Source organism: Camarhynchus parvulus, chromosome 4A, assembly GCF_901933205.1.
Source record: "Camarhynchus parvulus chromosome 4A, STF_HiC, whole genome shotgun sequence".
Lineage (NCBI taxonomy): Eukaryota > Metazoa > Chordata > Aves > Passeriformes > Thraupidae > Camarhynchus > Camarhynchus parvulus.
The window spans coordinates 12,471,013-12,496,324 of NC_044600.1; positions in this window are offsets into that span (position 1 = coordinate 12,471,013).

Consider the following 25,312-nt stretch of genomic DNA (forward strand, 5'->3'; position numbering starts at 1 on the left):
AATCAAAGCAGATGAAACTATAATTTACAAGAGCTGCCTTCAAACATATAGGACTTTTTTTCTTAAAAATATCAAGAAAAAATGATTCTATTGTAATACATAGTCTGTGTTTGCAAATGCACTATTGTTTGTTATGTGTTAACTTCCCAGGGTTCCTAGCATGCATTACTGCCATGAACCAGCCCTCTCAAATGAGCACACCAGTCAAGATGAGATTGTAAAGATGAATTTCTTTCTTTTTCAGAGGTAATCTGTCCTTCTGGTGTTCCCTCCCCCTCTTAGATGTTCTTTCTGAGAAGTAAAGAGCCTTTTAAGCAGTTGCTTCCTTTCCATCCCTGTTCTTTTCTAAAAGGCAATGTCTCAGTTATAGAAGACTTGAGGAAGGGTACTGAACTGGAGTCAAACTTGAGATTCCCCATGCATCTACTTCTTCACTTGCCAAACTACTGCAATACTGAATCGTCTTCCAGGCTAAATTCATTACATGGAAGTCCTTTTATGAAAAGTGGCACATATTATTATGGTATCAATGTCTGATACCATTTTAGGACAAGTCTTAGAGCAAGATTTCTCTTCTCTCCTGAATGGAGAATGAGTACATATAACTAAATATAGTAAATATAACTAACTAGGTGCATTTTCCTCAGGAAGCAAACCTAGACTTTCAACACCAAAATCCCTAATCATCACTATCTCATATGAGAGGACCAAAAAATCACTATGAGGTGGATGATAAGCCATAGCAGACTGAAGCCTCTGTGCACATATAACTGGGACAAAGAACCATACCAGTCAGGATTACACATGCGTGCATAATTATCTGTTACCCAGCAATTATGTGGAGAAAGCACTGCCCATCTAGATCTGCAACAGCTACTGTGCACACACACAAAGCATCTACATGCTGCCTTATTGAGGAACAGGAATGAAACAACTTTTTTTTTTTAAAAAAAATCACCAAAGAGGACAAAAAAAGCATATGTTAAGGTATGATTGACAGCCGCCATAATGGACTGTCATGTCAAAAGAACTGCCTTGCTAATTCTCTTACATAATGAGCTAGATGCTAGGCTCTCCTTGCAAGTTTGATTGTGCACCCTTCCATCAATCTTACCGACATCTTGGCATCTAAAATACAGCAAAACCACTTAAAAAGGGCTCTTTAAACAGGAAAGAGGAGGGATGTCTCTGTGTATTAAACGTGATGTGGAGGTTGCTATGGTAAATTTGAACATGAGAACATTGCAGTGCAAAATTCCATACTGGTGGCTAGAGCTGAAGCTAGCCATGCCTCCAGGTTCTTTAGGAATACTTGGATTGCATTATTCAATCAGTTGAAAAAATATGGTTCTGGAGCCACTTGCATGATAAGGATAAAGAAAAGTGCCTTTGTCTAATACTTTTCTTTGTGTGTGTCTGCAGATCCCCAGAGTATTGATGAGGAGTATCCAAAATAGGTTGTAGTATGTTCTCTCTGCAGCTTTCAAATATGGGGTTCCATCCCCCAGACTCCTTCAGTAACTAGGACTGGAAATATACATGCATTTCTCTCTCTCTTTTTTTTTTTTCACTTCGTCTGGTTGTCACAGTTACATAATGCTGCCAGTTGTAATCGCAGCTCAGTGGTGTTGTTAGGCAACTCCGTTAGCTTTAGTTATTGAATTGAAAATTGCCATATAGGTGTCGACTATCTGCCCTGCAGTTCTGGTGATTATAGCTTTAACTATTGGCACTTCCCTCATTACCAGTTCTCTGAGTTCCCATTTTGCTTGCCAGATTTATAATCCACAGAGCCCCCTGAGCTGTGAACTGCTCCCACCCAAGCAATTGAAGATTAATTGCCAGCTCTGCTCCAGGGCCCTGTAGCAGAGGGGGACTGAACTGCTCATCAGAGTGAAGTTTAGTGTATAAACATTTACTGGGATTTACTGTTCTCGGGGTTATTTCATGTTTCCCCTTTAGAAGAAATTCTATGAGAAACCTACTGATTTCTCAGCTCCATAGTTACATTTCTTAAAACACTTTTTTTTGTTTCTACTCATCTTTATTGCAAAAGTACCAAAATAAGTAACACACTGCAAGCTCACTGATATCTCCACCGTGGCCCATAGCACACAGGAGCTGCCACCATTATGCCTACTTTATCCAGTGCCTTTGGAGTTTATTATTATTTATGCTGTTCTATTTCTCTATTTTTTCCTATATTTTTTCTTGCTGACACTTTGAAGTTCTAAACATCAGTTTAGCCTATGGTCCCTTTGTCCTTTTGGTCAAGAAGCATTCCCCTCCACAAAGTATCATTTTTTGCATGCACGATTCCATTGTTCTCCCTTTGCAAAAATCAAACTGTCTGGCAGACAAGTCCTGGGCTGACTGAGCACAAATGCTGATCTGACTATTCTGTATGATCCTCACAACTGAAGTTATTTTCAACCCCCTCAAACTTCCCTCTTTCCAGCACTTGGCTGGTTTCAACTTGCAGGGATTTTGTGCAATTCCAAACAACATTAGAGCCTTCTCTGTGCTTTTGTTTAAACACATTTAACAGGATTCTTGACTTTCTTCAACTCAAAAATATTCTCCTAAGGCACCTCCCCTCCCATGGCTCAAGAAATCAACCCCGTTCTTTGTACAGCATCTCTGACAACAACAGCACCAATTCTGACTCACCCAGCCAACCTCTACAATTTTCACAGTCAAAAATACCAGCCACAAAGAAACAGATTTCATACCTGAAATATCATTTCTCAAGCTCTGTCAGTACAACACTTCTTTAGCTGGGATTTCTTACTCATCTCATGCTCCCATGTCTCCTCATTGTAGTTCCAGGCTCCCCCAGTGCTCTGGATTCTTTCCAGCCCCCCAGTGCTCCTTCTTATTCAGCCTTTCCTCTCACCTCTTTCCCAGCAGCACCCAGGAAGCCTCAAAAGCTTTGTGTCCCTGCAGGACCCTCCCTTATTTGGACAGCTGTTGCCAAATTACTGCTTTAACTGATCAATTATTAGAATTGCACCAAGATATTTAAAAGCTTGTAGCTGTAGCTTTTAAATTCATGGGGTTAGAGGTGACTTTCTGAAAGCATGAACAGATATGGGGAAGTTACCAAGTCTGTTTTATTAATTTTAAATTTCATTGCTGTCCCTTATTTTTTAAAAAATTCCAATGAACATTCCCCCAGTATTTCTGTGTGTATTTTTCAAAGCTCTATGTCTGTTCTGGCCACATGTTCGTTCAGTTTGCTTATGAACACCTTGGCAACAAATTCATCCTCTGGATTCCTGAATCCTGGTCCTATGTACAAGTCTTGGCCATTTGCACATATCAGTTTAATATGAGTGAGATATTTGCACAGGCACTGGAAGTGAAATTTGGGGTGGGAAGAATATTTATGTGATAAAAGCATGTGTTACAGACTCTGATTTCTGTTCAGCTTCTGATTTCTACCTCTCACAGGCCTTCTTGGTGATCTTGGATACTGCTTTACTCCTTTATGACTCAACTTCCTAGCTGTAAAATAGTGAGGATAATGTTTGGAATGACTGGTGCTCGTGAGGTTGTAGGGAAAAAGCCACTAGACAGGAAAGTAAATAGAAAGATAAAAAGATCTTTTGCTCTCATCTGTTGGAGTAAGGTTTTTTTCCCACCTAGCCCTCTTCAGAGTACTTGACAGTGAAAAAAGAATTGTGTTTCTCAGTGGGCTAGATAGTCTCAGCTAGAGCATTTCTCCATTTTTAAAAAGTATCTCTCATTTCAGTTGTCATTCAGGTAATCTGTTTTGTTTGGGGTTTTTTTTCCCCCACTTGTGTATCTGTTCTACTTCTAGCTTTGTTATCGTGGGTTCAAAAACATTTCCACTCTTACTATTCAGATGGTTTTGTGTTCAAAACTCCAGACATCAGCAGTATATGACTTGTAACACGACATTTAATATTTTTTCAAGTGTACATTTCTCTATGGGGCTTTTGAAATTGCTTTTAGTAAGGGCTATCTCTTAAGAGAAGAAAAAAAATCATGGCTGCCTTGCTTTGCATTACCATGTAAAATCATCTTTCTACTTTTTGCAGTTTTGTGGTTTCTTCTATGACAGTACAGATTAATGGATGCATTTTTTGTTTCTCAGAAAGATCTAATCATAACATGCAAAGAAAAAGAAGTCAGTGAGAAGCCTCTGATCAGCCAACTCTCCCTAGATCAAATGCTCTCTGTTTGGGAACATCTGCCTTAAAAAATACCACCTGTTCATAAAAAAATAGCAATAATAAAGTGCTCATATGTCAGATATTGCAAGGAATGTTTAAAAGCTTATAATAATCATTCCTTGTAAAGTAACTAGGTTTTAAATTTGAGCTGAAGATATTGAAGAGCCAAAGCAAGTACATCTGCCTCTGTGGTTGGTATGACAGGATGGTACATGTAGAGCCATGAGCACATTATAACATTTGATATTTTTAATCAAATCCCATTTTAAGATGTGATGTGTGTTACTCCACTAAAGGTCATTTTAGTTACAGTAGCATTAAGGGTTTTCAATAAAACATTTTAAATGCCAGTTATATAACTGCTTTTAAAACATTTAACAGCCACATTGGTTACATGACCTGAGACAAAGGATATTTTCTCAGCACTTTGATATATTGTGGCTAGATTATCCTTATGGGAACGTTCAGTTCCATAATGGCCTCAGGTCATCCCATAATACGTGGTATAGGATTTTTTTCACCAAAACAATAATTGCTAATGAAGCCAATGGTGATGGAAGTTCAATGACATGGCAGAGGATGGAGACTGCAGTCAATAATAGCAGCAGACACTGGCCAGTACAAGAAGTTCATCAGCACTATTCAAGGACAAAGAGATGTAGCAATAAGGAATGAGCACACACAGATCTGGGTCTCAGCACTGCATGGACATTACAGAAAAATAACTCAAGGAAAACAGGAGTTCTTTCCTCCTCTGCCTTTCCAAGAGTTTTTGCACCATTAAAACATGCTAGAATATAAGATATACATAATGTAATACAGAATATATAGGATATGTTTCAGGACTTCACAACCAGGTGTCCCTGGGCACAGACAGAGAAACACCTCTCCATACCTCTCCTGTGAGGTGAACCAGCTCCATGTGATGTACAGGAGCCTCCTGCCAGATCTCATTATTAGGGTAGACAGCTATTTCCTGTTAGGTTCTCTGCAGAAAGGTATCAGTGGAGCAGCATTTTCAGCTGTGGCATCTCCCCTGCCACTCTCAGATGCTGGATCTTGCCCCCAGACCCAGCAACCTTCTTGACTCACAATCCACGTGGCAGATCATCAGCCAATCAACAGGACACATTCCTCTCTGTTTCTTTAATTTTTTTTACTTACTTATCTCTCTGGGTTTTGGGTTCTTGTGTTGCAGCCACCTATCCACCTATTCCTGGACTGTGGAGCATGGATGGGGTGGGCAGAGGGTCCTAGCCATGCTTGTAGACTTCTGCTCCCTCAAAGCAAAGCAAGTGGATTTTTTTTTTTTTAATAAAAAGAAAATATTTGTTGCAAAAAATGAAAAAAAAATAATATATTGTTGTTTTCTTCTGCTCTGGGCAGGAGTTATTTGATGACCTTCTGAGAGCCTGTCCACCATGAATTATTCTAAGAAAATGTGTATATTTGTTGAAAAGCAATATACGAAAAACTAACAGTGGCAATCCTTTTTCACTGCTCTTAGGCATCCTGTCTTTCTCAGTGACTTCAGGTCATAATGAAATTAAGAAGTTTCTGTGTTTCAGAATAATATCTTTTGCAGCCAATTTTATCACGAGCCAATGAAATAAATGTTTCCAAAGTGAACAGCTGGCATCTCTTTTCATAAAAGATTCCCTTTTAGAACACTATTTCCAAACAATATTACAGTGGCTCCATTCATATGGCTATAGTTAAGACTGTGTCAATACTTCTCTTATAAACCTTGTTTTTCAAGGGTTTATAACTTTACAGCTGAGCCATAATTAGCTGGGATTTGGGTTAAGGCACAAGAGTTTAGTCTGTCTGTGACGGCATTTTTGCTAATATTAATAAAATCAGTTTTAAATCATAGAAAAGTAAAACACAGTAATTTATATGCATAAAAAGGATTCTTGAAAATTCAACAGCTTGGATTTTAAAAAAGAGATTTTGACAAGTGATTAGAATATACTGTGATCTCCGTATTTTTTGTCTTTTTAAAAGAAAAAGAGAAAAAAAAACACCCCCACTTTAGAAACTCAGTTTGACAAACATGGAAATTCAAAATCTAAGTGGATGGTCTCTGCTTAATTTATGTTGTTATGAAGAATGGGTACAATGGTCTCATTAAAAGGCACAGAATCAAGCTTGTGTTCTGTGGCTTTACTCAGTTCTTGATGGCATATAAGCAGAGTTTTTAATACTTGATATGATTTTGTTTGAGTATTTTATGACAATACCAATTTGCATCCTGCCTGTTGTTTTATGGGCACTTCAGTCTCAGCCAATAGCCCACTTTCTGCACCCCCCATTTCCAAAGCCATTCTTCATTACAGTGCAAAATGAATCCTTTCTGTTTCCCATTCCAGTCATCCTCTGCCAGCCCAGGTCCCCCTTTCAGCACGAGCCCACCCTGGGTTCTGTCACTGGGCTCTCCTGGCTGCAGCAGGATTGCATGGCAGGGAGAGGCAGAACTGATTCACTCACTCTGTATCCTCATGGCAGGGAACCAACAGTGAGGAATACATGTGGTGACACACAGAGGGGTACAGCCCAGGATTTTACTCACAGACATCCAGAGTGACCTCTGCATTAATACAACCACATGACACCCCTTCCCCTTTCTTCCCTGTGTAGGCACTGTCAGTGTTTTCCTCCTTCTTCCCTTACCAGGCAGTTCTCCATGCACCCCGAGTTTGGTAACATAACCTCCTGACTTTTTTCCTGAACAGAAGGATAATTGGGGTGATTCGGAAACACACCTATTTAGGCTAGTATGTTATCTCCAGTGATGCTGAACAGAGCAAAAGGGACAGCCTTTCACCTCAGCATTCCGACACAGTGGAAACAAACACAAACCTTTAAGGTTTGAGTGCAAACAGCAGCCACAGAGCTCTCCTTGTTACCGCTGCTGACTGATCTGTTTGGGAATTGCAGGCTAGGATGACTGTATCCCTCCCAGTCCAGAGTTAACTGTGTTACACAGTCAGAAGCCTTCCTGAACTCTGTGGCCGTCACCCTCCACAAAAGCATGAAGTTAAAATTGTTTCTCTGAATTCAAATGGAATCAATACTTCCCAGGAGACAGAAGGGCTTTTCTTTTCTACACTGAGAAAAGAATCAGCGTCTGGAGTTCTGCTTTAAAGTTTTCATTCAGCTACAGGACACCACTAGGAAAAAACAGCAGAGATTGGGCACCTGCTTTTTTACCTTGATCAGCCCCAAATCATAGAATTTGATATTTTATATAAAGGGAGCTTGCTGTTGCTCTTGCATGCAGCTTTTTAGACTATACAGTCTGGCTCAAGCAAGAAACCCATGCTTATTCTTTTTTGGAGCTTTTTAATTTTTACTTGTAGCTGAATCCTCTAGGTCAATTGTATCTGCAGGGGTGGGAGAGGAATTTAATTGCTTTTACTTCCTACCTTCATCTCAGGGTGACCAGTCCATTAATAATGCACAGGAAGCAACTAGGAAATGCATGGTAGATTAGGGATTAATTGATATTTGGAAAGATTTCAATCCACATTTGAAGGAAAAGGTTATGCACTGTAGTCCAGCTCTAGTTACTATGTGCATTTGATTATTACTTCTTACAGCCCTGCTTCTTATGGTTTTAGATCGGTTTCCCCCCTTCTTTGGCCAACAAGGCTTTTACAAAAATTTCCTTGTTTGTTTCTTGCTAGAGATATTTTCTACATTTCTGATAGCACTCAATATCAAATAAATACATATATTCCTCTGTATTTTCCAGTAACTGAGCTTTTTCTGCACTGACACCACCCACAGTTCCGTTATGAACAATTTGACTTTCCAAAATGTTATTGATTTCTCTGCTTGGAAGGTACAAGATTAATAGCTTTACAGGCAAAAGTCCTTCAATCCATTCACTGAATAGGTGCTGCAAGCTTGCTTCAATGCCTGCAGATGTGCTTCAGCACATCACTTTTAGTTAGAAACATGAGTGAGGCACTTCTCAAATCAACAAGGCACTAAAATACAGGAAACAGATGGGTAATTCCAGTGATGTCAGGACAGGAAGGTATGATTTAGTTGGTTTGAAAAGGATGAGCCTGACAACTCGACTTGTTTTGCCATAGAAATGATAATGACTTCAGTAAGTTCTTTAGCCATTTTAGAGGCTTCAGAACAGCTAATACTGACACCCATAAAACCAGTAACTACTGGTAGCAGAATTTGACTCTAGCTGTCAGGAGTAAGGGATGAGTGTAAAGAATAGAAGAACCAATAGTAAAGATATATTAGATTCTTTTAAGACCTTGAGAAAATCACCATCTTTTGTCAATGCTAGTTACATTAAAAATAGACTAAAATAAGGAATGTAACATAAATGTCCAGTTACAAGCACTTTGATAATGTTAGGTGAATTGGGCAAAGACCTTTTGAGGACCCCTGGTGTTACAGCAGCTTTTATGATGGTATTTGAATTTGAGAGTAATGGATTCTTCTAAGCAGCTAAAGCCAGACTATTTGGAAAAGGTTCAGGGCTGCTAAATGCACACTGCAGAGAATGTAAAATTTGAGTGGCCATCTCAATCTAGGACTGAAATGTCAAAGGAGAGGTAGACCTGTGTTTCTTATGTGGTACCATGGAGTATTTGGAATGCTAATCATGGAAACACTTAAGTACTTCTGTAATAAACTGCCCTTTGGGAGCAGAGCTAGACTAGTTACTAATGTCTGTCAAGATCCAGTAAGTGAGTAAAGAAACAGTGCTGGTGACTGTCCTTTGCAGCAATCGGTTGGGATTGGAGGAGTTCATCCCCTGAGCTAGTAAAGGTCACATCATAAGTGACTTTTACAGTCTACCTGTGAGTGTTTTGCACTGCCAATGCAGTTCTGTTCTAATTCCCTCTTTGACAGACCAAGAGAAAAGGAAAGTTATTGAAATATAAGAAGTATCTCAAGAAGATGCCCGGGAGGAATCTTTGCTCATCTCACCACATCACACAGTCATAACAGCTCTCAAAATGCCACCTTTTTTCCATCGCATGATATCTTATTTAAATACCCTCTGTCTAATGAGTATGAACAGTAAGCAGCATATCCTATATTACAGTATTAAATTTAAAAATATGTTTTTACAACTATTGTTAAGAGCAGTTTTCAAATCCCTTCAGTGTTTTTCATCTATAGAGGTATTTGGGGTATCTTGCTAATTCTGGTTTTAATAATGTATTTGGTGAAGGTTATCTGAGTTTCGTCTCTTAATCTAGGAGACTTTGCAAGCACTATTTGCAAGCACTGATTTATCTGCTTTGATTCATTAAATAAATGAAGAAAGAATTGTAAACTGTAGTGGTGCCACAATGGGGTAGTTATGCTTTATTTTAATTAAAATCAGGATCTACAAAATATTTTATTCAGCAGCTATCTACCTTGCTGTTCTTGGCCTAGTTCCTTCAAGTACCTAGAGATTCTGCTGAAGTCTTCATTTGCTCAATCTGCCAAATCCAGAGCTGCATTCTGTGTACAGCTCAGACTGCAGGCACATTTTCAGCCAAAAGAATCTGAATTCTCTGGTCACAAGCATTTGTGTAAAGCCTGTGTTGCTTTTAGACAAATCTGCTCTACTTTCCACAACTTCCAGGCTCTGTACCTTGCTGTGGTTGCAAACTTCCCCTGGAACATTTGAGGAAAGAAGACTCCACAACCTTCCATTTCTATTTTACTTTCCACCCAATCTCTGCAGGAACCCAGAGATTGTCATGGGCAAACTTCTGGCTCCACTGAGTTTGCTGACCAAGAATCACAAAAAAATAACGAAACTTGTGCAATCATCACAGCACAAAGCAATACAAGTTCTTTCAAACAGAGGAAGCAAAACCTAAAGAGAGTTTCCTTACCTTTGGTGAAACTCCCAGCTATGTGGTTTATGGCTGGCCCTCTGTTCTTAGTCATGCCCAACATATCCCGAGTTCTGCTGGAGAAAGTAGATTGTAATTACCAATCAAATAAATATGAGTTTCCATCACAGCTTATTTTTCATTTTACTTGGCAATGATCTCATCCCTCTCAAAATCAGTTACATATTGCCTTGGAGACCACAGGTTACCTGAATGTTGCTAGGATGCACCATTTGCCTGATTCTCTCTCCTTTTCCTCAGCCACATTGCCCACTCTCTGTGCTGTGAATCCACTTGGATATTGCCATTCTGCACCCCTGTGCTGGGAAGTTCCTAAGTGGCCATGTTGCTTACCTTCCTTCTCACTGCACTGTGCTTATCTTGAAACACTGAACAGATAATATTTGCATGTGCATTTATCCCCTAGATGGGCTCGGTTGGCCTTTTGTGGGAAATGTTGCAAACAGACCACAAATGAAGTTGATGTGAAACTGAGAAAAGCAGGTGGATAGTGTTATATACAGAAAAATTGAGAGGGGATGTGGAAGACAGAACAATCTACTCTCTAAACTTCTATACAATCAGTGCAGTTTATCTGATTGACCTGTATTACCACTGGCAGCAAAAAGCTCCAGTTGGGAAGCACTTGTTGGTACTGACAGCAAAGGGAAATGGAGTGAAGAAACCTGAATGAACTGAGCTGAAAGAAATAAGTAGCCCAAGTACCTTTTCCTTCCTAATCATCATGTTTTAATACAACAGAATAAAGTGGCATATAAAAGGGCAATGTGCATTTTCTTCAAGGACTTGTTGAAACCCATAATACAGTAGCTTTGTAATTTACTGGTAATAGGTACACAATACAAAAGATCAGGAGCAGAGTACTATCACTATATTTAGAGATAATGCTGCTTTTCTTTCATAGGCTTGATATAAACTTTGATTACATAGCATTTCTTTAATTTGCTGCTATTCAAGAAAACCCTTAGAGCACTGCAGCAAGCAATGCCTCTCTTTTACATTTGCATTTTTTAATTTGCATTTTTTAATTTCCCAGACTGCAGCTCCACACCTACACAGGCTTCCCCTGTGGGAAGGAAGAGAATATATTTCAGTATGAATGATACTGTTTTCTTCTCAAATAGCTGTAATTATTAATTCCAGAGATTTACAAAAAAATCACTTTGCTACTGTTTCACTTAAGTGTGTAGGGTTTTTTTCCTAACTAACATCAGATGCCAATCTATTGCTCCACTGGTACCCATTTTAAATAGGGCAGCCAAGCAAAAAGTTCAGCCTGCTCAAATGACTGGCTGCTGCTCTCAGCAGCCCGCTCCTGCATTCCTTGCATACCCCAAAACGACTCTGAGTGCAAGAGGAGTTTGGTGCTTTTAAAGGAAGAGCCATTATGTCCATAATAGGTTAAGCCCCCCGTGGCACATCAATGGCAAGAATCTAGACCAGGTTACTGAGCACCACAGACTATTTACTAACCAGCAGGGACCAGTTTAGTCAATACCTTTAAACGTGCACTAAACCCTGATTGTAGGAGCTGGGGTAGGTGCCTGTGGCCTGGGTGATGCACATTTTAAACCCCACTGTTCCTCTCTTGGATGGGGACCTCAGCCTGGATCTCTTCCATCTCTTTAGAGTGTCAAGCTCTTCCAAAACATTCAGAAAAGGCTGTGACAGGAATATCCTATAAAACAATGGTTATATCACTCATATGGCAAGTGACAAAGTTGGGACATTGCATCGAGTAATTCAACCACTGCATAAAACACAAATTGTGGCAGTGACACTGGAAGAGGCTAAGAGAGCCCACAGCACTCAAAAATCCTAGTGGGCAGAGCCCTTCTGAGACCTAAATTTAATTCTATATGCCAGATTTAGCAGAGGGACATTTAGCTTTCCATTTCCTAGAAGATGTCCAATTAGCAGAAAAAAAAAATTCTTCCTCGCTCTGTTTGGTAGAGAAGTGTTAGCTTTTTTTGAGCATAAACCTTCAAGAGAAATTTCAGAATCCCAGGTGACACCTATGCACTCAGAGGCCAGAGAGCTGTCCTTCCCTGGGGCATCTGCTCCTGTCTCACCCACCAGTTCCCTTTTCGATACGGTGGCTCCTGGGACTGGCATTTTTATCTTCCCCACCTGGTCCAGCTTTGCAGGCAGAATCAGTGTCTAAGGTGGATTTCTGTATCTCACACAGAGTCCTGCCCCTGAAGAGCCTGGGATGCTAAATTTAAAGCATGACATAAAGAGAGAAGGCAACAAGCAAAATTAGACCTGGAAAAAAGATGGCAGCAGGAGGGCAATGGCTCTGCTCAGGAATTTAGCCAAGTACTAATGCCTGTCTGTTGGAGTGTATCTGTCTCCAGAACAACTCCATCTACAGGCTGAGGCAACAAAATGAATTATTTGACTTTCTCTATCCAAGACCTTGCAAAAGAAAATTTACAAACACATTGTGTCTTCCCAAGACTGAACATTTGCTCACATAACAAGGTGGGGAGAAAAAAAAAAAGACATGACTTTTATATAACAGTACCATCTTGCAACAGCTGCCATAACAATATTTTATTTGTCAGTCTTTTCTTATCCCATGTCTCTTGAAGTTGGCTAGGTTACTCCATCAAAGATCAGGAGCAATAGCATCACTTCAGATAAAAGAAAAAGAGGGAAGTGTGCTGTACACAATCTGCCCATCACATCACCTCACAGTTACATCAACCTAACAGGCACCACATCTATGAAGAGTTTACAGACATGGCAATCCATGCCAGCTGCAGCTTGTTCTCAGGTATGGGAAAAAATGCTCCACTCTTATATGGTGCCTATAATTTAAAATGCTGTACACAGATTAATTAATGTAATGTTCTTTATGCACATCAATACACTGAGTCAGAGAAAGATTAAATAAATGACAAAGCATGAAATTTAACAGACACAGGAAGCAGCAGAGCCATAAACAACACTAAACTCCCAGATTTCACAAAAAAACCCCTTGTACTCTAATGCAACTATATAATTTCCCTTTCTTAAAGTATATGTTTCAGACAGCAAATTCTGCTGTGCGCAGCATTGAGCACATCATCAGCTCTTTGCAAGTACTGAACTGAATAAATAATATTATCTATAATCCCAGTACTATGTTTTAAACCACTACATCTATTGCAATTTGAAACCTTTGTATTTAACTGACTTTGGTAAAGATAATTCTGAAAGCTGCACTATCTTGGTACGACTAATTAATATGTAATAATAATGATAATAATGACCAATAATGCTGTTTTAATAAGGATTTAATCCTACAGATCATTTTATGAAAGCACTTTGATAATAATGATTATTTATTCTTACAGTGCGTTTTTCATGTTAGCAACTTGATGATTAATAAAGCTAAAGAAATAAAGAGATACAAAAAATAACAAGCTTATGAGACTGCTAATATGCTGAGCTTATTTAATAAACCTCACCAAATATAAAACTGTAAGGGAGATTCTCTTGGGAGAAGGGGAAAAAAAACCCCAACATAAAGCCCCTGAAGGCTATGTCAGCAGGATTGAATTGACCTGTGTATCACTGTCATTTCCATTGTCACTCTAGCAAATAAAATAAAATAATAAATAGCATTTAGTGCATTATGGGCTAGTCAGCTGGTGTAAAGAGGTGCACTGGCATTAATCTAAAGGACCTGTGCATCTGGACCAGCATTTTCAATGGCCTGCATAAGCATAAGAAAATACCAAGTATGTCCTGTCCATGACTTCAACAGCCAGCAGAGGAAGGACACGTACTGTCAGTGCTCACATCCTCTGGTGACAGTGGATGTACTTAGCTACTTAGCTAAGTATTGGGACTGGGCATACTGAGATCTTTCAGGGGCTTTTTTGGCTGCAATAGAAGTGTCTCTTGCCTTCCTTCTCTTGTGTTCCCACTCCTGCAGCTAAGCCAAAGGCTTTGGTATGACCCAAGTTAGATTTTCATAGATATTCATATCAGGCCAATAGAAAAATTCACCTGGTCCAAAAAAAAATCCTCTATAAGGGATCCTTTTAGCCTACAAAGCATTGCATAGGCAGCATTTTGCCAAAATAGCTTAGAAAGGAAATCACCTGAGCTGGCACAATTTATAGCAGCAAAAGAAATCTTCTGCAGGATGGTTTATATAATTGGAGAAGTCTGGTTAGCAATACAGGCAATTTTTATACACAGTACTCAATGCTCATCAAGAAGCTTTTACTGGTTTGACTTCCCTGGCAAAGTCTTGGTAGTAGAGACCAATTTTAAGAGATCTATTCATCAGCAAAGGTCTCTCCTGGAAGGTGAAATTTCTTGCGTTAAGTAAATTTCTACTTTAAAGAGTCCCCTGAATTTGTTCCTACCCGGCACAGATTGCTCCAGTAGCAATGTGAAAACAGGAAGAAATGGGTTATGGGACGCACAAGAGAGGAGAGAATTCCCAATGAGAAGGTATACTGAGGCATGAGATATTAATGGAAATCATCCACAGTGATTTGCTCATGGGCTCCACAGCAATGTCCACATGCTGGAGCCAGGGAAGTGGAGAAGGGAGTATCAACCTCAGGTGTAAGACAGGGAGGCAGGGGCAAGTCTTTGGAAGAAAAGCTGAAGAAACCATTGAAGGGAAATTCAGCAGTTCTTTCTCTTCAAAATCATATTTGCTCAGGCAGTGTAGGGACTGATTGTGCAGAGAAAGATCTAAAAGAACAAAAAGAGATGCCAGGTAAACAGAAGCCCTCTGATAAAAGAGAAGCCCAGCTCATGGTCAGAGAAAATACATGATGGTAAGAAATAGCTGGCGTGTTTTGAATACACACTATATAAACACTGTCTGAAGTTCATGGAAGTACTGAATGGAACCAACTATCTCTTTGTTAAGGGGATGAACAAAATTTCATTCCAAATAACTATCAAGAGTAGCCTCCAGCCACAGAAAGCAAATCTGAACAGGAAGAGATCTTAGCAGATCCCATACCAGCTTTCTACACTACTGGTCGATCCTTCTCCAAAGTAATTTGTGAACAAATAGAATAAAGGGCACATCATATTTTCTAACTAAATAAATTATGTTGAATGAGAGTACAAAGTCATAAAACATTTTCAGGCTATTAGCTACATAAGAATTGAGGAGAAGACAGAGTGCTCCACACTGCATTCCTAGTGTTACATATGATAAGTAGAGACAATAGAAATCAGTGGGAAAAATTGGCGTGCAGTGATTTCCTTCCCTGGGCCTCCTGCAATTTGCAGAACTCCGCAGAATTTCTTGGGCTGCTTGGTCAGCTTTCTCTTTTGCTGAAATATACTTGGATTTCAATGCTAACTACCACTGCTACAAAAGGAGGGTAGTTATAAAAGGTTGATTTGCAAAAATATTTATAAATTCTGCAGCTTTCTATTTTTAGGTGTTCAATTTAAGGCTTCTGGTGGCTGCAGACATCTGTCTTGTCAGAGATTTCTCTGTGGTGCTAACAGAAGTGAAGACTTAGATTCATCATGAAATGGGAACTGGGACTTTGATTCTACAGAAAATAGAACCCAGAGGAGAATCATAAACACACACACACATTTTCTTTGCATATAAATGTTTCTATTATTCTGATGCCAAGATGATTTTTTGCCTTTTCTTTTATATACCTTTTTTATAACTTTCATGTATCTTCAGTACTCTTAGCATGCATACTTGTAACTCTTTAAGTCTGATAACTTAGCATAGCCCCAGTATTCTGTGAGGCCAGGAGACCAAACATCCTAACTCATAGCAGGAGGCTGGCAAACCAAGGTCGATTCTGGAACATATCGTGCAAACTGGAGATTTGGCCCAGCCAGGGGGGAATTCCACGGATGGGGGAATATCACACCATTCATCCAAGCCTCCCATTGGGGCATCCTTGATAGATCTGCTAATTTATAAGGTCTATAAATTGTATAGGTGATCTGTCGTGCATGTGCATTACAGTGCATCCCACCTTGCTGAAGTGGTGGACCATAAGGATCCTTATTAAAATAATGAGGTAAAAACCCTTATCCCTTAACCATGCTGGCTCTGAATTTTCTAAGGCCAGGATAAAGCATCAATTCCCAGGATTGTTCAGCAATGGAAATAAATAGGAATTTTGTTAGGGATTTCCAGTGGAATCAAGATGGAGCCAGGCTGTAGTCAGTAACAGCTTTCAGGACATCAGCAAGCCTAGAACGATATAATATTTTGTATGGAAAAGACCTCTAAGATCACCCAGTCTAACAGTTAACCCAACATTGCCAAGGCTACTACTAAACCGTGACCCTAAGTGCCATCTACACATCTTCTAAATACTTTCAGGGACTGTAACTCAACCACTTTTCTGGGCAGCCTGTGCTTGACAGCCCTTTCAGTGAAAGAATTTTTCTCAATCTCAAATCTAAAGCTCCTCTGGCACAACTTGAGGCAAATTCCTCTTGTCCTATTGCTTGTTACTTGGGAGAAGAGACCAATCCCCATCTGACTACAACCTCTTTTCAGGCAGTTGTACAGAGTGATAAGGCTCCCCCGAGCCTCCTTTTCTGCAGGCTGAACACCCCCCAGCTCTCTCAGCTGCTCATCACACCTGTGCTCCAGACTCTTCCTTAGCTCTCTTCCCTTCTCTGGACACACTCCAGCCCCTCAATGTCTTTCTTGTCATGAAGGACCCAAAACTGAACACAGGATGTGAGATGTGGCCTGACCAGTTCCCAGCACAAGGGGATGGTCACTGCCTTGGTCCTTCCTCCCACCCAGCTTGATGCCATCCACATCTGAAGATGCCCTCAGTCCCCTGGTTCAGATCATCAATCAAGATGTGATAAGAGAACTGGCCCCAGTACTGAGCGATGGTGCACACCACTGGTGACAGCCCCAGCTGGGTGTCACTCCATTCCTCTGGGCCTGGCCATCCAGACAGTTTTTACCCAGTGAAAAGTGCACCCATCCAAGGCATGAGCAACCAGTTTCTCCATGAAAATGCTGTGGGAAATGGTGTCAAAGCATTGGCCCTTCTAATTTTCTCCCTGAGTAATCTCATGACATCTCTGTAGTCCTCCTGAGTTGTGTGCCCCTTCTTCCTAAAGTCAAACTCTCCTTTTGTTCCTGACTTACAGCCAAATCTCTCTGTGCAGCTGGGACAGTCTTTTGATGCATGGGGACAGCCTGTTCCTGTGCTTATACACTTTCCTTCTTAAACTATGTCCAGCTCTCCTGGACTCCCCTTCAGGACTGCTTCCCAAGGAACTCAGTCAACCAGTCTCCTAAACAGGACAAAGTCTGCTGGAAATCCAAGCATGTCTGTTTGTTGGACTCAGTTGTTGCTGTTCAGCCTAATGTGAACTCCTAAGGTTTGTGTTCCCTTTCACTTAGTTTGTGTTTCAGCAACACACAGCTTAATATCTCTGCTTAACCATGTACTCTTGGTTAATGGTTCCCTATGCAGTCTGTCAATGCTCTCCTCAGTTATTCTGTATTTCTGTATAACTTGGAATGTCAGCTGAAGTAAAATTAAAGTTATCAGAAGCCCATTTGCTCACTGTTTGTGCTAGGAGACCAAAGCCCAAGAGTTGAAAGGGAAACTTTTTCCTTGAAGGATTATCCCAAATACCATTTTCACAAAGGCTGGAGAGTGTATAATACACAGAGAAGAGATCATGCAATACTTCTCCTGGAGTCTCATCAACACCATATTTGAACAACAGAAATGCAAAAGGGGGAGGAAAAACCTGCATGCATGTCCATGGGACGATCAGCATGGACCACGTGATAGGTGTGTGGTGTGTTAGTTATGAAAATTCTACTAGCTAGGAGAAGGCTTTGGACGAGCAGAGTCTAAAAATGTGATTATTCAGGCTATAAAGAATAAGAGGTGCTGGAGTTCCATATTCTGGAGTACATGGAAAGAATATTAAAGCATGGCAATGAGGAAAACTTTTTGGAAAAATCACCCTGCTTAAGGGACTAAACTCAGGCGTGGTTCACAAGGGAAGCAGTGTGCTTCTGCCATCAGCAAGGTACAGGGCATGGAAGACAAAATTAAGCTCAAGAACGAGTTGGTAAAAACTGGGAGAATACCTTCGTGTTTCAGATCCAATCATGGTTTATGATATGGTTGGTTTTGATCAATTTGATTTGCATGCTGCAGCTTCTATTACAAAATCCAGCACAGGATATAAAATACTTTGTTTGTTCTTAAGATTTCCATTTTTCCTTTCCTATAAGGTTCAAAAGAATCTTTTGCTTGTGCTATTTTGCTCATACCATACTTGAAAGCAGAAACATGTGAACTGTTTGTTTATCCTCAGGGCAGGTGCTCTGTAGATTATCACAGTCAAGCTTTGTTGTTCTGCCCTACAAAGTCTTCAACCTTGACCTGAGAGGTTGTTTTTTCCCATTTCCCCACCCTCTGAGAAAAGGAAAAATAAAGTGAAGATGGAGAAATCATTCTGTATTCTAAGCTAGTGCTCTGTCTTGCTTTAGTAAAGCCTTTGTTGTACATAAACATGTACAAGTTTTCTAGTTACCTGTACCTGGTGTTAGTCAGCAATGAAGCTGGTCTGGGGCTGGAATCACTGTCTTGGTGTGGGTACAAAATCAGAAGTGCAGACTCTTGTGGGGAATTCAGCAGTGTTAATTGTATGACTTGGCAATACTCAGGGGAAAACTTCCAGGTGACATGTAAGGAAATAACACACATATATCTTACTTCAATATGAAGGAAACCAGAGTGCTCATCTCCCTGCAGTGTGTTGACAACTTTACCCTTACACTGAATGATGACACACAGGTGGAATTATCTTGTTCTAATAAGGATCTTTTAGAAAAACATATATAACAACAAAAGTCTGCAAAGGCTTTTTCCTCCCAGACAAATATTGGATAAATCCTAAATTCTGGAGTTATTTCAAAAGAGTAAATCTGTAAAAAATAAAAAATGTTTTCTATTTATTGGTGTGTAGGGAAAAGTAATACAGTAAATTACTGCTCCAGTCCCATCCCCCAGTATGATGTGTGACACGAGATAAAAAAGCAGACTGCACTCAAAACAGGAGGTGCAAAGGTGACTTTTGAAATCCCCCAATCCCAACCTAATTGCTAGACAGTCCCAAAGCATAAGTTAGAGCAGCTTCCAGCATCAGCATCTAAACATGCTTTTTGTTCTCGTGCAAAGCCCACCAGGCACCAATACCACAGGAGTTTTCTCTGGGAAAAGAATTAATAGGTTCCAGAGCCATTTGCTTCATCAGCCTGGAGAAAACCCTATTTAACTCTTTGCATAACTTCAGTATTGATACTTTTGACCATATCTTCTGAGAATATACCACAGTGGCTGCTATTCATAATTTAACAACATTTCTACAGTATCTTGCTGAAATATCCTCCTGATAATCCATGAGTGACTCTTTCATTATCTGAGTCTGTGAGCATTTCTGCTTTTTTGTTCTTCTGCAGAAATTTAAAGGCTTTAAACAGCCATTAATCTCAGGTCTATAGACCTCAAACTTTATCTAATAATCTTGGAAAATTTTCTCAGGCCCAGATAGACACAGATTTGAAACTTCTGACCAGACTGGTTAAAAGGCTAAAGCATAAATATATCCCAGATGTTACCATGGATGTTTGTCTTGACTAGTCATTAAACTTTGATAGGCATAGATACTTGGCATCAAAACACATTTTCTTAAAACTCTTACCACTGGAAATTTGATAGTTATGAAACCCTTTTTTTGGTATGAATGCTGAAATGTGACAATTATCAGTACATAGGGCCACTGGGTTTACACAGGACATTCACATATGAACAAGGGAAATAATTATTTATCATGAGAGACAGAAATATTTCCCTTATTTCCTGCAGTGACAGAAGTGCAGATGGGACAAATGGATTGGATTCTGATCACATGAGGTCACAGCTTGCAGGAATGAAGAAATGGGTGTAAAAATTACATAGGGCTAAAAGCAGTTAGCAATGGATCTTTTTCTAAAATAAGACTTCTGTTGACTCTTGCATTTTAAAATGAGTCAAAGATAGTTGGAAATTCTATTAGTACAAAATGTAGAAGTTAAATTGTTTCATTCTTGTAGGTTCCTTTGATAGAAGGAACTTTCCTAGTTGTTGTAAAAACCCCTAAACCAATCCTATCTCTATTTATACTTTGGCTATTCCATCTCCTTCTCCAGGAGGACCAATACTCCAGCACCACATAATCAGGTGACTGGTAGCTGGGCACCTCTGTGCTGAAGAGTCAAATCCATTAGATGTGGAAAAAAAAAAAAGAAACTGTGTCAAGGAAATCTCCATCAGCTTAGCCCTGTATCTTAAAACTAGAAGCCCCAAAGTGTGCTACTTTTGAATGCTTGCAGGGCTACAGGCCTCCAAAACAAATCAACCCTGCCAATTGTGAAACACCCTAGAGCATGTATTGGAAATAATCACTGTCTTTTAAAGTGACAGATTAAAATCTCTAGTAACAAAGTTCTTCTTTCCTTAAGCAATCTGTGAGCAATTCCACTCACTCTTGCAGTGAAGGATTTGGGTGCTCTTCTGAATAGGAAGCCCCACCAGCCTGCTTCAGACTGATTCTGATCCTGCACCAGCAAAAATAAATGTCAGTATACTGTATCAGAGGTACTTTGGTGCATGTCCATAATTAGGCTCCAGCTGCAGACCTGTGTATTTTTATGCTAAGGAGTCCTAAGTTGGGCATGCAGAAGAGCTGTGCTGGAGGGGGCCAGGGAAGAGTCCTATTTGGGTACAGGGTTACCTATTTGGGTACAGTAACTCAGCCACACAATCCAGTTCCTGCTGGCCATTCTGACTGACTTATGCCTCTAATGTTTGTCTCAATGCTGTCAGCATGCCAAGGAAGATTTGGACACACAAAATCAGGAGTGCAAAGGCAAATATCATGTCTCACTAAGCCATTCACGAATGACCGTAGATACCTGTCTCCAAAAAATCTGAAAGCTCTTCAGATTTTGTGTGGTTATGTGGAGTCCTCTGTGCTGAAGTGAGGAAAGGGTCCTTCTTGGTTGTAAACAGAGTATGAGACCATACTCAGACACTGCTTGAGAGATTTCCAATTGCATTTCATACTCTGCAGAAAACACCTAGAAAAATCCTCAGTAGTTGCAGTGGCCACAGGTCCAGCCATGTGTGCACTGTCCTCACCCCAAACAAAAAACATGGCTCATGCCTGTGGTACTGGCCCAGCAACAAACTGCTCAAAGAATGGAAGAACAAATCTGGGGGAAATTATTCTTCAGTATAATTTCAGTTGAAAGAAAATATTTTTCAAACTGGGCAAACAGTAACTCACAATCAGGACTTGAAGACACCATGATTAATTCTGTCTTTCTGAGTTTTCAAAGGAAACTGCTCCAGGAAATACAAATGACTTTTTTATTTGTAGTGGACTAACTCTGAAACCTAATGATGGCAGTTAAAAAAGAAAAGTTTTATATTTCATTACCTGATAGAACCAGAAAAATATTTAGCCCAATATATCTACCCATAAGCCCCAAATAAGCTCCTTCCACATGTGAAATTCATGTGTCACAGACCTCAACTGACTTTGTACATGACATTTTGTATTTCACAATTAGGCAATTTCAACCCAAAAAAACAGATTTGCCATGCAATGCTGCAGATGGAAAATGGAGACAATGGACAAGACATGAGATACACTGAATACCACAGTAGAAGAAAAACCATGGTGTGGCCCCTGTTCTGACTACATTATTCATTTTCATATTTAATTCATAAAAAACTTTGTCTAATTTCCACAAGGTTTCCAGTCTCTTGCAATAAAATACAGCCCTGGAATCCTGACATCCTCCTGCAAAATTCTGGTTGAGCTGAGTACTTAAGAGTAAAAATATTAATTTTAAAGAAAAAGCCCAAAGCGCTGATCACACAAGAGTTTTAACACTTAAGCTATTGTAAACAATTTTGGACAACAGTTTTCAAGAAGAAAGTGCCTGTCTTGTCTACCAATATCTTTTGAAAAGCACCAGGTTTTGACCAATATGTAAGACTGATGTAAATCAGAAGCAATCTCCTTGAAGTTAATAGAGATCAGATTCCAGGCTTATAAGCTTTTGCACACTGAATTTAACTATCTGTCATGCCTGCGAGGTTACGGCACAGACCTAAAAGAAGGTATGGTGTAAGATCAATGTTAAGGAAGGAGTTTCATTTAAAAGACCATCTTTTCCCATCAGACATGATAGGAGATTTATTATTCCAATATTATTGTTGAAACTAGAAGAGAGAGAAAAAATAAACAGGAACATATATTTTCATTTTATGACTGTGAACAACATTTCATACTGTAAACATATCTTGGTCTATAACATTTACCCACTAAAAAAATAATTTCAATACAGTCCTTATTGCTAGCTCGGCAGAGCCTCTCCAGAACATTGTGTTAATGATTAATATGAAGTCAGTGGAATTCCACAGTTGCTGAGAGTCTTGTGCCCAAGAATGAACTGCATTGCTAAATCAGCAAAGACAGTTGTCAAGGTAACCTCTATGTAATCTATTTAACTGGCTCCCAAAACACCAATCAAGGTCAGATAACGCACTCAAGCACCATATGAACACACTCATACGGCATAAAGCTTTGTATCAAGACAGCAGGGAGGAAAAAACCTCATTAGGAAGCAGGAGGAAAAAAAATTCAGTTTTGAGAAGTGTTAATTGGGATTGCAGTTAGCTTTGTGGGGAAAGCATGCTGCTCATCTGAATATGTTTTATCTGTTGTAGAAGTAATTTCACTCCAGTTCAGTTTGAATGGTAATATCCTTCTACTAGTGTTAAAAGAAAAAAAAGACAAAAACAACCCACCCAAAAAGTAAAAACAGCCACATATAAATTATTAATTTCATTTATTGTTTTATTAATGCATGTCTGGCATCTACACTCTGATACAGAGTTCTCATTTTGTACCCTCTGCAATAGATTATTGTGTTACTTAGCAAGAAATAGAATGCCAGCAGCATCACAGGGTGGGGGATACAGCTCCCCACAGAACACAATTCCACAGGCCTGCTCCCCTGAGGCCTCTCTCCTCCCGTGGAAACTTTCCAGTCAATTCTGCAAAGGAGAAGGATCTATTTGGAGTTACAACCTGATGGTACCCTGAATTTTCAGTTGTATTTACTTGCTGTGAATTCAGATCTCTACAGCCATAACAAGGGCTGGCAAGAGTCACTGGGGTCTGAACTGATTTTTATTCCAACAATGGCTGCGCATACAAATCAACATCCTTTGCTTGATATTTACTGCTTTGCTCAACATTTACTGCTTTGCTCATGCTGGAAGCAAAGGACAGCAAGCATTATGAGAATTAAACAGGTTGTCTGTTTTCCTTGGAGCCTCCATACCCTTGTCTTCTGCTGGGAAGCTACAGTACACCACAACTTCTTACAGCCTCTAGTCCTCAATGAATCTCAACAAATATCCCTGTGCTGCTTCCAGTAAAAGTACATACCAGGGGAGCTATTTCCTTCCTTCAGTTATACACTGTCAGTGCCATGGAGCTGTGCTAATTCAGGACCCTGCTCCTGTTCCACAAAGATGCCAAAAGGTCTTGCTGTGGAAATGAAGAGCTAAAATTAACAGCTCCAAAACTGCAGAAAGCAATCACAGTAAAGACTATATAACATCTGTGTGTTTAGACAATATTTTTGGGCAAGGCCATTGATACAAAATAAAAATTCTTCTTTAAGGGCAAAAGGACTGTGTACAACATATGTGTACATCATACATCTCATATGTAATCCTGAGAATCAAGAGCCACCAGCAACTCTGCTTAAGTTCTAGACGTGTAGCATTTCTCAGGGTTTCCTCCTTTGTAACAGTGTGTGAGATCTGTATGCCTGTCTGGGATCAGTGCAGCATCCAAGGGCAATAAAATCATGTACTAGATTAGGAAACAGGGAAGACAACTGCACATTCTAGTCATCCCCAGTGTGGGAGGGTGTGATGGTGCTACAAGCTGCTGCTTATCATGTTGCTGCTGGAGGCAACCACGTAGGCAGAACTCACAGCCTTCTCAGAAGTACCCCAGGACTGCTCTGGATCCACTGGCTGGGAATAACAAAGCTGCTAAGCTGCCTCCAACTTCCTTGAGAAGTCAGGCACCAGGAGAAGACAAACTATGTTGCCTGTCACAGCATCTCACCTTACAGATGTAGGGTAGATGTGCACCCACATGGTGCACCCACACACACCACATATCGTGGCTGGGTTCCAACACATGCTCTGAGTTTCCATCTCAGGAAAACAAGATTAAAGGCTTGGAAGGACCTAAATGTCATCTGGATGTGGAGTCAGGAGAGATGAAACATGAACAATTTCATTTGAGCACCTTAAGAATCCAAATATAATTGACAACATTTTTTGTTAAAATAACCATCACCATAAAACCTTAACACATTACCAATACTCAGGAATTCACCACAGACCTATGAGATACAAAAAGCTGTGGGCTCCATTTTGAGATGAAGAAGCTAATGAGGATGTGGACTAAGTGATTTGCTCACTGTCAACAGGATGCAGTCACAGTTGGATGCCAAGAAACCCCCAAACCCCAGCCCAGATGAAGCACTGTGGTCTCTGTCAAAAAAACCACTTGAGAGCTCAGAGCACCCACAAAACCTGTTGATTTCAGATTTCATCCAGAAGCGAGAGCATTTGGCATTTGTCAGGTGTGTTAGCATAAAAGGAAGGAGCTTGTGTATCTTTTCAAGCTCTAGAGACTGTGGCTGCTTTCAACAAGAAATTAGCAGGTTGTCTCTGGGTTTTGACATGTCAGACACAGAGACACTGACAGCTAATGAAGCTCAGAGACAATTACAGTGACTCTCCCATGATGAAGAGAAATCCACCCCTGCATTGCTGTGCACCAGTGTAATGGAAGTTGGACTATGAATATCCCCTTTTGTGCCACTACAAACACTGATCTGACAATGCAGATAAAGAGGAAAGAGGATGAAAATTGAATGCTCATTCCTTAGACAGACAATGTCAGACATGCTGTATACAGTCAATCAATGTAAGGGCGTTTCTTGTCCAGGCAAACACATGATAAGCCAAGTTTCAAACTGACAGGACTGTAAATATAAATATTTGTTGCCATGCCTAAAGTAACTAGATATTTCAGCTCTCAGAAAGTGGTTCTGGATTCACAACGACTTCAGCTCTTACA